Genomic DNA, 6,647 nt, shown 5'->3' with positions numbered 1-6,647 from the left:
ATGATTATTAATATATTATTTTATGCTAAAATAAGAGCAGTATTTTCAAATCATGCGAAATATATTAGTGAGCTTATTATTATTGTTTATTTTAATATTTTGTAAATGCAGTTGATCATAACTGTGATCGGCAATAAGTTCGTGTTCTTCATGTCGACATTAGAGCGTTTCGCTTTCGATAGAAGATAATATCGATATAGAATATAATATACATTACATACATTTTAAATTTTACACAGTTCGGGGTGCGATACTTACAAATATAGAGCCACGGCATATTATTGTAAATTTGTTTCTGATGAAAGTGCAAATAAAATTAACAATCTTGAATGTGAAAGATGCAAACATACTGTGGCATTGGTCACATAGCGATGTGAGGAGCATACTTTTAATGAAATAAACTGTTACTGGAAGAAACCTTTTTTATCTAAAACAATCAAACAGGGGGGCAAACAAGCAGGAGGCTCTCCTGATGTAAAGTGATTACCACGGTCCAAGGACACCTGCAACACCGAAGCGCTTGCAGGTACGTCGGCCTTAAAGGAATGCGTAGGCTTAGGCTTTTCTTAAAGCTTTCTATGTCGTAACGGTTCGGAAAAGTCGCCGGGTAATATGGTTCCGCAAAGTGGGTGTGCGAGGCAGAAAATGCTTTAAAAGCGCTGTAGTAGTAGATTTACAGACATTGAGATGGTATGGATGGAATTTAGAATTAAGAGCATTCCCCGTAAAAGATGCGATAGAAGATGCAGAGTTATGATATCTCTCCCTCCCAGAGATGAGAGCAATACTCCATGTCGGGCTAAATTTTCACCTTGTAGAATTTTAGGCGAAGAGCTGACGTGAACTACTGACTTACCTTGTTGATCACATAAAGCTTTTAGAGGCTAAATTGGCTTCACCTTCCAATAGACCGCGGAACCTAACGTCCTGATACTGGAATTGGTTGCGAGGCGGTATTCTCAAAATGATGATGATGATGATGTATTGGGGTTGAATTGTACCAAGTTTGGTTGGGCCCAATCTCAGGCTTTGGTTAAAAAACACTTGCTATTTCAGACAAAAGTATATGCTCATCGACGTGTTCCCGACAAATATTAGCGCATAGCAAAGCAAAGAGGGTGGTAATACACATCCTTGTCGAACACTAGAATTGACGAATTTTAAGTCAGAGCATGCACCGTCGAAGACGACCTTGATGTGTGGTTTGGTAAAAATGGTGATAAAGTTGCATTATTTCCTGGGAAGCCTAAAAAGAGAAAGCTTCGAAACAAGCGTTTTATGCCATATCGATTCAAAGGCTATTTCTATGTCCTAACTAACTGCTAATTTTGTTGTAGGTGCAACTACTTCAGTCCATCGGTAAACTAGAAGATCACAAGGTAGGTAGGTAGGCTTTACATTTAATTCTATACTGTAACATGGCGATTAAAAAGTGCCCTTATAAGCCTATTTGAATGAAGAATTATTTGATTTCATTTGTATCATATTTACTAAGTAATAAATTTCAATGAGTCACAGTCATTAAGGTTTTTTTTGAACTTACACCATTGGCGATATGGGGTTGTTCACAAATAATCTTCAAGATTAACAATAAACTTAAGATTAACGTTGAAATGCATTTTTCATCGATACAAACTTATGACAACACTATCGGTAAGCAACGTATCAAGGACGTTATTACGAACATTCTGAATTATTTTTATATTAAACGAATACCTATAACTATCATGTAAAAATTAAATGTTTGACCCTAAACTAAAAACTTATAAATACGACAAATTTTACTACTGAGTTACTCACATTATAATACTCATCAGGAAAACATCTACTTGTTTTTTTTGATAATATACATATATGAAAAAAGTATTTTTTCTGAGTTCTATTAGTTGAATTAGTGTGCTATGGTACTGTATAATAAATAAATAAATGTTTTTTTTTTATATTAATCGAAATATAAAAAAAATCAAGAATAACGCGAAAATACTGGCGAAATTGTATGAGCGACGTTGGGCGATGTGACGTCACGCGTCGATGGGTTGCTTCACAAAAGAATTTAAGAACTCGTAACTTTAAAAAATTGTAAAAAATTCATTTTTGCAGATATCGTAAAAATTCTTTCGCCAGATTTTTTTATATTTTAAATATGATTTTTGAGATCATAACAAAAATAAGCTCATCTTCCTAATTACAGGAGGGGCTCGAAATATCAGCCTGGAAGAGATCGCTATGTAGCGATAAGCCGCCAAAGTTGTATGCTAATTAGGATGCCTCCATGTATTATGTATTTTTTTTAAATCTTTGTGGTGTACAATAAAGTATAGAACATACTTTATTGTACACCTATATATCTTTATTATATGCTATATATGGAGAAATAAGCAAGTTCTGTGATTAGGTATCGATAAGTTAAGTCAGATACTTTATTATTTGGGTATATACTATTTTATGTATCGCTGTAATATATACCGCATATAGTCAAGATATATATGATATTAATGTGCAAGTGAGAGTGACAACGTGTCTTGAGAGTTTGAGTTGATTCATCATTATGAATGGAAAAAAACTGCGTCGACCTAAAATAAATGGAAAAAGGTAGTGGCTGAGGTGTTGCTTTTGTTTACGTTAAATAAAATGTTTACTCGATCAATTTCAATAAACTTTACCATTGGTTAAATGATTATTTTTTCAACAAAAACAACAAAAAAGCGCTTCACCTGCTCCGCCCCACGTTCAAAATATGTGCTCATGAAAATACAAGAACATGCAAAAGTTAAGTCGAACGTAAAACAGAATTTCGAAAGCGGTGAAGTGTGAAGAACGTTGCATAAATTCTTGGCTCGAATAGTATGATAATTTCAAGTCACTTGGTAAGCCTGTTTATCCATTAAATGCGATAAGCTAATGAACTTATTACCTTGATACTGCCTCCTTGGTTTATGGTTGGTTTGGGCGTGATAAAACATCATTCAGTTTTTTTTAAAACCACGAAACCTTTCTGATCCTGATCATTCTCCGATCGAGTAGGATTGCTGTTTCATCTAGTTTTCTAAACACAGTGCCACTTACAAGTGGCTCAGTGGTTAGAAAACGTCAATCCTGAGCGACCATTTCAAGTTCACGCCCAGGTCAGCCAAACTAAATTTTCATATGCTTAATTTCATTTCTGAATTATCATCTCGTGTTCAGCGGTGAAGGAAAACATCGTGACAATCTGCCACGTGTATCCATCAACCTGCACCGGAACAACGTCGTGGAGTAATCTCTAATCCTTCTTAAAATAGCAGAGGGCGTTAGCCCAGTAGTAGGACATTTACAGGCTGTTACTTTAATAACTTCTCATTGTAAGATTAAGCGGATTTTTAGTGTTCCTGTGCTTATACATTGTAATGTATTCCGCGCAGTTCTTTGAATGTAGCTGCCGCGTCTAACACACGTATCAGAAATATGTTATTTCAATATAATAACTTATCGATCGATTGCTTTTGTAACACTTTTCCACATTTATCTGATTTTAGAGATAAGGCATATAAAACTTATATGCAAATTGCCTGTAATTTTTTTGCATTTTAGCTTCCACAATACTATTTTGTTTTTACTCTAGTTTGATGTATCCTACACAGCTTACTGATTACCTTTTCAATTATATTTCTGTTGGCATTAGCATCGTATTTTTATCATTCATCTTCTAATAGATTGTTAAATCTACTATATTTCAGTGTAGGCGAGTCATTAAAGTCGACTCTCAGTAAGCTTGGTTATCACTTTAATTAGGTTTGAGTGACATTTAACGCCTGACTCGTATGTTATAGCAATTACTCGTAAGTTAACTAGAAACACATCGCGAGAATTTCAAAAGAAAAAATCCAATATATATATATATATATATATATATATAATCCAATATATATATATATTTATACATGATTATTATATTATTATATATATAATTCGTTTTTTTTCGAATCCTTTGGTAAAATATTTCAAAATACCATTGAGTAGCATCGAGTTAATAATCTTTTAAAATAATGATTAGTTTTGATGCGTGTATTTTACTTGATTGAATTGACAAAAAAAAAAATTGATTTGTTCTAAAGTATTAATAATTACGTAAAATAACTTCAATATTAATAGTCTTTAAAAATGTTTTATGTAACAATTGATGAAAGTAACGTAGAAAGTATACCTAAATCTATACAAGTAAATAATTTGAGATGGTATTTCAAAAGTCACATCTTTCAATTGATGTTGATTACAGTTCGAAAATGAATTGCAGGTAAGAGAGTTAAATAACAAAATAGAATGAGCAGGAAGATTCTGAAACTTAATAATATCGTAACTAGATTGGAACGAGACTTAGTTACCTCATAACTAGATTATTTGCATCAGGTAGTGCGCCGCCGGCCACCTAAGCTCACGTACAAATAACTTATAATCTTATCAATCAATCAACAGCCAATCGTTGTCCACTGCTGAACATAGGCCTCTCCCAAGGTGCGCCAAAGCTCCCTGTCCTCCACCTTCCGCATCCAGTTGGTGCCCGCCACCTTCTTAAGGTCGTCGGTCCATCTGGCTGGAGGGCGCCCTACGCTGCGCTTGCCGATTCGCGGTCTCCACTCTAGGACTCGTCTGCTCCAACGGCCATCGGTCCTACGACATACGTGACCAGCCCACTGCCACTTCAGCCTGCTAATTTTGCAAGCTATGTCGGTGACTCCGGTTCTTTTCCGGATAATCTCATTTCTGATCTTATCCTTCAAAGATACTCCGAGTATAGCTCGCTCCATAGCACGCTGAGCGACTTTGAATTTGTGGACTAGTCCCGCAGTTAGTGTCCACGTTTCGGCACCGTATGTCATGGCAGGTAAGACGCATTGGTTGAAGACTTTCGTCTTCAAACATAATTTTTTTATAATCTTATAAAAGCTATAAATAATATAAATAAATAATATTAAAAAATAACAAAAAAATCCCTTTTTTAATTATAACGGGTAATAAAATATGCGTTTTTTAAGTTGGCAATACAGTAAATTAGACAGCCGTCAAAATTGGCGCGCGATTGAAATGTCTGTTGTAAGTTCAAAATATTTACAAAATGAATTGCTTAATTACTTCAACGTCTTAGAATTGTTGTTGTAAGCCGCGTACACCATTGCAGTCTACACACAATCTACAATAATAGATTAATTAGTATTGTATGATACGAATATACATTATCTGTGTATATGTGTGTTAATCCGTCATCTCGGATGAGACACATCGTGGAACGTGGGAAAATAGAAGAATATATATTTGAATTGGCGTAAAGTGAAGACGGTGTGTGTGCATAGCGAGCTAATATATAAAATGTAGTATATTTCTTAATTTATTTTTATTTGTAATATCGAGCTTACGCCGTGTGTTAAAGGGTAAACATTACAATAATCGTAGTTTAATTGTTCCCCGCCGGCGGGGTCGACGACTCTCTTTCATTACGTCCCGTCGACGCTTAGGCGTATGACGGCATTATAACGCAGGAGTCCTCCCCTCCCGATTTCAACGGAGTCCTAAGCCGAGATCCGCCCTCACAGGAGGCACCCTTAGGACGCCCGTCTCTCTTGAGCCTTGTGTGGCTCCCAGCATCCGGCTGAGTTCAATTCGCCCATCCCGCCCGGTGACGCTGTAGAGGCCAATAAGGCCAACAGTATTACACATTTCGAAAAAAAAAAGTAGTTTAATTCAACTGAAAATATTGATATTGCGAATGTTAGTGTGACCGAAAACCCGGAATTAGCGATACATATCGTTTGTAAGATTTGGGTATTTATTAGGTCCTTACATATGAAATTAGACTCTTTGATTAAGAATTCCAAATTCAAATTTATAAATTCATTTAGCTAGTACATTTGAGTTTTAAAAACAGCCATTCATTTGTTTTTTCCTCATAATTTTTTTCTTTGGCGTCGCTTATTACCGCACAATGGAAAACATGAAATATCGGAATATTTATGAGTACGAGTTCTACCGTGGAACCAGTGATGCAGAAACAGCTCGAAGGATTAATGATGTGTACGGCGCTGGTGTCGCAAAAGAAAGCACGGTACGTTTTTGGTTTCAACGTTTTCGTTCTAGAAATTACGACCTTCAGAACCAACCCCATGGACGGCCGGAGACCAAAGTGGAATATGAAGAATTAAAGCCTGTTGTGGAAGCGGATCCATCACAAAGCACTTCAGAGATAGATGCAGGCTTCGGGGTAAGTGATAAAACTGTATTAATCCACTTGAAGCAAATCGGGAAAGTAAAAAAACTTGAACGATGGGTACCTCATGAATTGAGTGAATCGAACTTTGCTCAACCGATACAATAATGAAGGGATTTTTAATCGAACCATTACTTATAATGAAAAGCGGATATTGTACTGCGCTTGTATTGCGCTCGTCGCAATGGCTGAACCCTGGAGACCCAGCCAAATCCTGCCCTAAAAGAAAATTGACTAAGAAAAACTTACTTGTGAGTGTTTGGTTGACTAGCACCGGTGTCGTTCACTACAGCTTTCTAAAATCTGACCAAACGATTACGGCAGATATCTATTGTCAGCAACTGCAAACCATGAAGGAAGAACCAGATTGGTCAATCGCTCTAGGCCACTGCTGCTTCACGACAACGCA

Source organism: Nymphalis io, chromosome 15, assembly GCF_905147045.1.
Source record: "Nymphalis io chromosome 15, ilAglIoxx1.1, whole genome shotgun sequence".
Taxonomy (NCBI): domain Eukaryota; kingdom Metazoa; phylum Arthropoda; class Insecta; order Lepidoptera; family Nymphalidae; genus Nymphalis; species Nymphalis io.
This window is presented reverse-complemented; position numbering follows the sequence as displayed.